At 37.3% G+C, this 10,207-nt stretch overlaps 1 long non-coding RNA gene across 2 annotated transcripts; it reads right to left on the bottom strand.

Annotated features, from left to right (window-relative positions):
- Positions 1-3,447: 3,447 nt before the first annotated feature.
- On the bottom strand, positions 3,448-9,862 carry LOC112750470 (uncharacterized). 2 transcript variants are annotated; one of them, XR_011872141.1, is made up of 4 exons: positions 9,133-9,862; positions 8,897-9,048; positions 5,338-5,395; positions 3,448-4,382 (listed from the first exon to the last, which is right to left on the bottom strand). It is a non-coding gene; the product is annotated as an uncharacterized lncRNA (long non-coding RNA). The 2 variants fall into 2 exon arrangements; XR_003175845.3 differs by lacking the exon at positions 3,448-4,382 and having other exon boundaries at positions 5,129-5,395.
- Between the last annotated feature and the right edge of the window lie 345 nt (positions 9,863-10,207).

Below are 10,207 nucleotides of genomic sequence, written 5' to 3'. Positions count from 1 at the left end.
CTGTAGACTTACCTTGGGGATTTCTCTCTTCAGTGGCTAATACTCCAATATCCTCTTGGACTTTTTCATCCTTCTGCACAATCTTCTGCCTTGGGATATTGTTGTGAATCACCTTGTCAATTTCCATAGAGTCCCTCCTCTTATTACTAAACTGGGCTTTTGGTAATACTTTCAGAGTGACACTCTTATCATGCATCCTGAGAGTTAGTTCTCCTTGCTCTATGTCTATGATAGCTCTAGCAGTGGCCAAGAATGGCCTTCCCAGTATAATAGAGTCACCATCATCCCCATCTGAATCCAAAACCACAAAATCTACAGGGTATATGAAATTGTCCACCTTGACCAGAAGGTTTTCAATCATACCCCTGGGGTATACCGTTGACTTATCTACTAGCTCTAGAGATATCTGTACTGGTTTAACTTCCTCTATATGCAACTTTTTTACCAAGGAGGATGGTATCAAGTTGATACTTGCTCCTAGATCGCACATTGCTTTAGTGATGGTTAATTCCCCAATGGTGCAAGGTAGCAAAAAGCTCCCTGGGTCCTCAAGCTTAGGAGGAAGCCCTTTTTGAATCAAGGCTCTGCATTCTTCAGTAAGTTGTATGGTTTCTTTCTCATCCCAACTTCTTTTCTTATTGATAAGCTCCTTCAAAAACTTGGCATACAGAGGCATTTGCTCAAGTGCTTCAGCAAAGGGAATATTGATTTCCAGCTTTTTGAAAGTCTCAAGGAACTTGTGAAAATGTTGGTCCTTATCCTCTTTGTTGAATCTCTGGGGATATGGCAGTGTAGGTGTGATGCTCTTTCCTACTTGCTGCTGTCCCTGACTCACCTCTTTTGAACTGTGTGGTTGGTTACTTTTCTCTTTGAGTTTCTCAGTGCTTTTGCTTGGCATCACCTCTTGATCCTTGGCTTCATCTTCCTTTGTTTGCTCCTCATCTTATTTTGGCCTTTTGTTGCTCTCTGCTTGCTTCTTTGTAGTGTCATTATTGCTCATCAATGTTCTCCCACTCCTTAATTGTATTGCCTTGCATTCTTCCTTAGGATTTAGAATTGTGTCACTTGGCAGTGAGCTTGAAGGTCTCTCAATAGAAATCTGCTTGGAGATTTGCCCCATCTGCCTCTCTAGGCTCTTCAGGGAGGCTTCATGATTCTTGGTTGTCATTTCCTGGTGTTTCAGCATTTTGTCTATCAAGGTCTCCAAGTTAGTGATTCTTTGAGCTTCAGGTGATGCTTGTGGTGGGTTGTGAGATGTGGGTGATGGATGGTAGGCATTTTGGTTGGTGGATTGGTTATTGGACTGGTATTGGTTGGGGTTGGGGTAGTTGTTTTGAGGTTTTCTGTAGGGGTTCTGGTTAGTTTACTGCTGGTTGTGGTTTTGGTTGCTTCTTGGGTTGTTTGGGTTTGAGTTCCTCTGCCATAGTTGTTGGTTTTGGGTTTGATTATCTCCCCATCTGAGGTTTGGGTGGTTCTTCCAGGATGGATTGTATGTATCACCATACACTTCATTTGGTCCTTGGTTGTGCATATACTGTACTTGCTCTTGTTGTTGTTCTTCTTGAGTTTTTTCATTTTGCTCCCATGTGGATGATGGTTGGCTTGTGTTAACTGCTGCAACTTGGAGGATATCAATCCTCTTGGCCATTTGCTCAAATTATTGTTGAATTTGCTGCTGCATCATCTTGTTTTGAGCCAAGATTGAGTCCACTCTTTCTAACTCCATTACTCCTCTCCTTTGTGATGGTTGGCGATTTCTTTGGTGAGCAAAGAAATATTGATTGTTGGCCACCATGTCAATAAGATTTTGAGCTTCTTCTGCTATTTTCATCAGTTGCAATGATCCTCCAGCTGAGTGGTCAAGTGATTCTTGAGCCTTTAGAGTGAGTCCTTCATAGAAGTTCTTTAGCTTGTCCCACTCAGTGAACATTTCTGGTCGACATTTCCTCAGCAGAGCCTTGTATCTCTCCCATGCTTCATACAGATTTTCAACGTCCAATTGTGGGAATGTTTGCACCTCAGTTTTCAGCCTGATGACTCTTTGAGGTGGATAGAATTTGGCTAGAAATTTAGTCACCAAATCATCCTAGCTAGTGATGCTTCCTTGAGGAAAAGTTTCAAGCCATTGTGCGGCCTTGTCCCTTAATGAGAACGGGAACAGCAGAAGCTTGTAGGTCTCAGGATTCACGCCATTGGACTTGACAGTGTCACAAATCCTTAAGAAGGTAGATAGATGTTGATTTGGATCTTCCAATGGTCCTCCCCGAAACAAGCAGTTGTTTTGGACCAATGTAATGAGTTGTGGCTTCAATTCAAACTTATTTGCATTGACATTAGGGGTGAGAATGCTGCTTCCACAATGTCTAGCATTTGCGAAGGTATAGGAGGCCAAAACTCTCCTCTGGGGTGGGTTGTTATTGTTGTTGTCTGCTCCACCAGGTGGATTGGTTGAATGTTCCTCCATATCTTGGAATTCTTCTTCTGATTCCTCTTCTCCAACAATATTTTTCCCTCTTTCAGCTCTTCTTAACCTCCTAAGAGTTCTTTCGTCTTGCTCCTGAGAGGTGGGTATGGTTCTCCTTGTACCTGACATACAAGCAGAACATAAGAAACGCACAAAACCAGTAGCACTTCAATCTATTGCTAGAATGAAGTTCTAGTTAGCTTAAGCAAAAATTCAAACAGTTAGTGGGTTAATCAAAAATTTGAGAAATAGAAAATAAAAATGCTAGATCTAGATCACCACTTCACTTAATCATTGTCAATCTAATCAATCCCCGGCAACGGCGCCAAAAACTTGATGTGTATTTTTGGAAAACGAATTCCAAACACACAAATCTAACCGGCAAGTGCACCGGGTCGCATCAAGTAATAAAAACTCACGGGAGTGAGGTCGATCCCACAGGGATTGAAGGATTGAGCAATTTTAGTTTAGTGGTTGATTTAGTCAAGCGAATCAAGATTTGGTTGAGTGATTTGTAATTTGCAGAATTTAGATTGCATGGAAAGCAAAGGGAATGGGTAAATTGCATTGAATTTAAAGAGAACTGAAATTTAAAGTGCTGAATCTTAAAGAACAAGAAATTAAATGGCAGAAACTTAGAACGCAAGAAATGTAAATTGTAGAATCTTAAAGTGCAAGAAATGTAAATGGCTTGAATTGTAAAGGGAATTGGGAATCGGATTTGCAGAAATTAAACAAGGAGAAGTAAAATTGCAACAAGCAGAGAAGTAAAGGATGACTTGAATTGAACCGGATCATAAAACAAAAATGTAAATGAGCTTGAAAAGTAGTAAACAGAGAATGGGAAATGGGAAATCCGGATCTCAGGACCCAAGAGACTAGAAAACCAAGTCTAGATCTCAATGCCTTCCTAGATCCAACAAGAACAATTGCAAGGGAAATGAAGAATTGAAAATTGCAGAGAAAGTAGAAGACAGAAGCAATTAACCAAATGGAAATTCAATTATGCAGTAAAATGAAACAGAGAAATCTCAGGATGAGATTGAAACAGATTTCCTTCAATTCTTCAACGCAAGATCCAAGACAAGAAAAGTAAAGAGTGCTGGGCAAGAACAAGGAAGAAGAGAGATCAATTCTCCTCCCAAATTCTCTTGAATTAAAATAACAATGCCAAGAAATGTAAAGTGAGCTCTCTACTAAGTGTACTAATCAAAACCAAAAAGAAAGCTCCCCGAAAACTTAAATCCTATGCTATTTATACACTTTCTTCAAATGGTCTTCAAGACTTCAATTGGGCCTTTGCTCTTGATGGAATTGGTTTGATAGAGGCCTTGGTTGATTGCTCTTGGTGTTTGGAGAAGAACCGAATTGAACCGGGTTTGGAATCATGAAAGCTTGAGTAAAAGTTTGAGTAAAAGTTTGAGGCAAACTTTTACTCAAACTTTTCACATCAGCCACCCCATTTTGCTGATACCAACGTTTGGGCAAAAGTTTGGGGTCAAACTTTTGCTCAAACATTGGCCTCCCCTTGCATACTCATGGCGCCAACGTTTGCCAAAAAGTTTGAGGCAAACGTTGGCGCAAACTTTTGCTCTCCAGGGTGTGTTGTTCATGCGCCAACGTTTGCCAAAAAGTTTGAGGCAAACGTTGGCGCAAACTTTTGTTCTCCAGGGTGTTGATTTGTGATGCCAAAAGTTGCCAGAAAGTTTGAGGCAAACTTTTGGTCCAGCTTTTTGCCCAAAAGTTTGCACAAAAGTTTGAGGCAAACTTTTGGTCCAGCTTTTTGCTCCCTGGTTCATTTTCACTTATTCCAAAAGTTTGAGCTAAAGTTTGAGGCAAACTTTTGCTCAAACTTTTTTGTCCTCTCTTCCTCCTAGCCATTCCTTCTTGCTTCAACCTTTCTCCAAGCTTTCTTCACCTATCATTAATCAACCAAACACATCAAAGCTATGCTCAAAATCATGAGATATTCATTCTTTCATAATATGTGACAATTATAGCATAAAACCTCATGAAATTGCATTAATTCATCTATGGTTGATTAAATCAAAGGAAGCATGAAAATCTACCCAATTGGCTTGCTTATGGCTCAAGACAGTGCATAAATCAATTGAAAACAAAAGAAAAAGGCTAGTGAAACTAGGCTAAGATGACTTGTCATCACAACTCACACCCAAGGAGTGATTCATATTATTATGAATGGGGAAACTACCCAAATTTTGGTTAGCAAAGTCAAAACCAAAGAAACTTCAGTGCTCCATGTTCTAACTATCAATAACCACCATCTCCATATTCATATCAAGAACCACCATCTCCATATTCATACCAAGAACCACCACCTCTCTATCCATATCAAGAACCATCATCTTTCTACCCATATCAAGAGCCACTATCTCCCTATTCATACAAAGGACCATCATCTTTTTACTCTTATCAAGAATCATCATCTCCTTCTTATTCATATCAAGAGCCATCGTCTCCTTATTCATATCAAGTACCATCAGATCTTGAGCTTCTCATGAAAGAATTCATACATGATGTAACGACCCAACTTCCAGAACGTCATGATCGTACCGAAAGTAAGGCGTTACTAACCTGCTTTCCTTTATTAACTATTTACTATTGAACCTTTAGTTTGATATCACGATTTACTTTTATAGAAAATTTCAGGAAAAATTTTGTTTTTATTAATTAAAATCATATAGCAAACATCACCCAGTAATAATAATCACGTAATTATTAGTAATAATAAATATTATACAAAAGAGTTTAAATAAAATTCAGGTACAACTTCTATCCCTCTGCATAAAATAAAAACTAAAGCTACAAAGGCGAGGGAATTCTATGAAAGAAACTCAAGTCATAAACTTAACTCATAAATGAATTCTAGAATCGCCCGTAGCTTCAAACTGAATCTTCGAACCTGTATCACTGAAAGGGTGGAAGATTTTGGGGTGAGAACAAACCACACGTTCTCAGTAGGGAATGGGAATGCCGTAAAAGTAATGAAATAAAATACAAATAATTAACATACTCAAGAAAGCTATATTTCATCAAACCTTTTGAATATACTCTTAGCTTTACTTTAACTAATTGATCACCTCTTTCGAAGACTCTAAACTCAAAACAGATCTCAATGACAAGATTAATTATATCAATCATTTTTCAGCCACTTAATTAATTCTTAATCATAACGTCAATTATTAATCTCTTTAAAACATTCAGAAACTAAAAGTACAAGCAAGATATTTAATTCAACATACAAACAAATCACAAGACAAGCAACACAATTACAAAGAAATAAAACAAGCAAACACAATCAAATGCAGATGCGCAAACAAGGATTATGCATGTCTAGCCCTAGTGCAGGTAATGAGCTCATTTGTCGGTTACATACCCGCTCCCGACGTTACCCAGAGTCCTCTGACCAGGTAAGACTTTCCTATTGGCTATACCCCTGTGTACAGGAAATAACCCCTCTGCCACCACAGGGTCCACTGCACGCAGGAAATAACACATCTGTCACTGCAGGGATGTATACCGACACACCTTCTGTATACAGGAAATAACCCCTCTGCCACTACAGAAATGGAACAGGTGGTCACGGTACTTCTGTAGCAAGAAATAACCCCTCTGCCTTACAGAAATAAAATATGTAACTGTACCGTAAGAAAGCGTTCTCAATGGTCACATCACTATCTATCTGATTGCCTCAATGTAGCAGATGATCACACAAATATCTCAGGAGTTGCCATAACGCAACAAATGAATAAACACATCTCTTGGGTTGCCTCAAGCAACAAATAAATATCTCTTGGATTGCCTTAAGCAACAAATCATCACATAATCATTCTCATTCTCATTATTCATCATCACTTTGACATTCTTATGCAATACCTCTTTCTTTCTCTGTTCAATCATACTATACAAACTTTACATCTTTCACTTTTACAATATCTTGGCTCAAACCATTTCTCTTTACCATTCGGATTCAAATATTATAAAATTCACCAAACTCCTGAAAAGTAATCCTTTATTTCAAGCCCAAAGCATAACTCTTTTCGTATTAAATTGAATTCAAAACATAATTCCTTTCTTTAATAATTCAAACTTGAAACATAAACCTTTCCTTGATAATTCCAAATTCAAAATAGTACAATTCTTATCTTATTTAGATAAAACACAAATAATATAATTTTTCAAGTTCAAATCTTTTAAAATGACTTTTCGAATAAAACCTCAGATTTTTATAAAATTTTGACAGCACCTCCCCTAAAACTCGGACTTAACCACCCTTACGGGTTCCCTCTTTCTCAATATCTCATCAAACCTTTCTCAACAATTGCCACAACAATAAATTCTCAAAAACATTTGATAATAGTATAGAAAATCTATTTCTCAAATTCCATATCCAAGTAATCATCAAAACAACATCGGCAGTCTAATTTCAGTTTTATTTTAAAAATATCAAACGAATTCGGAATTATGTAAACCTTATATCCACGCATCCGTCTCGGATTAAGCTTCCTATTAAACTAAAAATCACAGTTTTTCGCTAGCTCTAGCTTCGGGAATATAAGCAAAACCGTGACTGCTCTATAGTGCCTTAAAACCAGAAGACAGCAGCAGCGTACAACATTCGAAATTTCATATAAAATCCAAATTAAATCCAACAACCTTCAAAATTAATGTGGTTAAACATAACTTATCCAAATTTCTTTCTCAATTAGTTCCAGGGTCATACCATTTTTAATGAAGGATTTACGTAGCTTGAAAGTTAAGTAATTTTCTGCTGAAATCTGTTTTACAAATCATTGAACACAACCTCTTCCAAGTCCCATAACTCACTGATTAAAACATGGAAAACCCTGAAATTTAAATCATATATACTAACCATACTCAAATTTCACCTCCAATTGGTTGCATCTCAATATAATTCCAGAATTAAAAATTATAAAGGCTCAAAGTTACTGACTTAGAAAACAAAACCTGATTTTTACTGCATAATACATCTTACTTTAAAAATTCATATCTTTAAAACCACAACTCTAACAATTCTAAATTCTTATGAAATTAAAGTACTAGGACCAGAGTTTCATTTAAAATTGGTTCCATTTCAAAATTCAAACTGGAGAATATTTAATAGAGGAAACAATTTGCTGATGTCTTAAGCGTCCTGCAGAAAACCAGATTTGGCATTCCTAATTCAAAAATTTACCATAAATCATAAACTTAATGAAAAAGCCTCAAATTCACCAGTCCAGCTTCCTATATCCCAAAGCTTAATCCAGATTTGGTCTCACGCAATTCTGATCATCACAAAATTAGTTATAGATTTTCAAAGTCTCCAGCTTCATTTAAAAGTAATGTAGAAAATCAAGTTTTACATTTTAACTTTGAAAAATCTTAACTAGTTCTATAGTTAATTCAAACATCCCAAAATTGAATCCCAACAACAACTTTAATTACAGTTTACTCAGCCTTTACTCTCATATCATTTCGATTATCGTTGAATAACTGATTCACTTCCAAAGTCATCTTTTAATCTCAAAAATCAGATTTTCAGTAACTAGTTCAACATTTTAAGATTCAATCTTCCAATTATTCCTTAAGCCCAACTTCAATTAATCACTAACTAAACCCATTACAATAAACCAACTCAACAGTAATAGTTTCAATTTGACCCATCAAAATACCGAAATCACCATAATCTCTCATCAAACAATTTATAATTCAATCTCACAAAATCAACAAATTCAACCAAAGTTCCAATCAAAAATCTCAATCATTCCAATCATAATTTCAGCCACACAACTCAACTAATTCATTATAATCACATAGAGTCAGAACTTTTCAACAATTCCATCCATATCAGAGAAAACAATATCAATTACAACTTCAAACATTCACAACAAAGCCCAAAGACATTCACAGCCTTAAGCTGAATTCAATAATCCAATTGAAGCACTAACACATCATCAAACTTACTCCAAATTTTACAACCTCAACCATCATCACAATAATCCCAAACCAAACACAAATCTAACTCAGCTCATCAATTATCATTACGACAACTTTTCAATAGTTAACTCTTCAAATTTCAATTTAACAAGTATTATCAAATGAATCACCATTCACAGCCACATTTCAACCAATTCAGCAATATCACATAAAATCAGAATTGTCAACAAATCCATTAAAATCAGTCATAGCATTAACCAAAGTTAACCTTGTAAAATTAATTGTTCACAACAGCATCTAATTCCAGTCACAGCTCAGAATAATCACAACTAACTAACTAATTTCAAATGCATTTCAAGTCATTCATGTCAATTAAGAAATTCTTAACCATTGTTAACCATTTGCACTTATCCAAATAACTTTGTAGGCATTCTAAATTAAAAACGTTTAACTTTAAAATAAATCCCCTACCTCAGTTAGTCGAAACCCACAAAATTAAACGTGACTCCAATTTCGTTCTAACTTGCATCAGCAACAACAGCAGCTCTAACAGTTTCCTGATGGCATCAACAGTATCCCCTATGATAGTTCTAGCAGTAAACAGGGAAAATAGAGTAGCAGCACTGAACAAAAACATAGGTTTCCTTAGTTAGAACAGGTGAAAGACATAGGAATAGGATAGAAGCAGAGTAAGGATTAAAGCTCACGGTCTCAAAAATGGAGGAATTGGAACCAAATCAATAACTTCAATGGCAGCTCTGATGGTAGCAGAGACTCCCACAACTGCGAGAACCAGACCAGAAGCAGATCCGAGCAAGCCTCCCTTCCAAACCTCCAGAAGCAACACCAGTTCCAACAAGGCTCGACGGTGGTAGTGGAGTGGCTGACCTCAACACTGGCGACGCCGGGCAGAACAGCGACGGCGACAAAGGGGCACGAACGGCGACGTTGGGACGATGGCAACAGAGCCCTCGCCGTGATGGTCGTGAAATGAGTCGCAACGGTGACGTGCCACAGTCCCTCTCCTCGCTGGTGAACCTGGCTCGCGGTCGTTCTCTCTTCCTCTGCTGGCCCTCGACGGCGACGACTCTGGGGGGAAACGACGAGCAAAAATGGCGGCTCCTCGAGCGACAAATCGGCGGCATGAGTTCTGGCGGGAGTGGCTGCGACAAAGACGGCGCAGTGGCGGTGGGCTGAACGGAGGCAGCAGCGTGGCTCACCTCCACTTCTGATCGTAGCTCCGCCTCCTCTCTCTCGGTCCGTTTTTCTTTTGCATCCCTTCCCCCTTTACTGTTGCGACTGATTTGAGAAAGGGAAAGGTTGGTATCACGGCTGCTGGGTTTGAGAAGAGCGCAATTGGAGTAGGGTTTCGGCGGCTAGGTTTGGGAAGAATTAGGGTTTCCAATTTGGGAATTAGGGTTTCTGATTCACTTTGGGAATTTAGGTTTAGGAATTAGTGATTTTATAAAAGAATATGGATAGATATGAATAGATATTTTGATAAAATTAAAGGGTAGAGTAATTTTAAAATCAAATGTACTCTATTAAAAATATTTAGGAACATTACTTATCATCATATTGCTAAGTTCAATCAATCATTTCTAATTTAAAATATAAAATGAACATGTTAATTATATTTTGTAAAGTACAATTTAAATTCAAATATCAATTTTCTAGATTAAATCATATAAATCTCTATTATTTTTCTATCTCCGAAACTTTAATTTCAATTTATAAAATAATTAATTATAATAAAAATGGTACATAAATATTAATTGACTT

This window comes from Arachis hypogaea, chromosome 15, assembly GCF_003086295.3.
Source record: "Arachis hypogaea cultivar Tifrunner chromosome 15, arahy.Tifrunner.gnm2.J5K5, whole genome shotgun sequence".
Classification (NCBI taxonomy): Eukaryota; Viridiplantae; Streptophyta; class Magnoliopsida; order Fabales; family Fabaceae; genus Arachis; species Arachis hypogaea.
The sequence above is the reverse complement of the archived record's forward strand: the minus strand, read 5'-3'. Positions and strand labels throughout refer to the sequence as shown.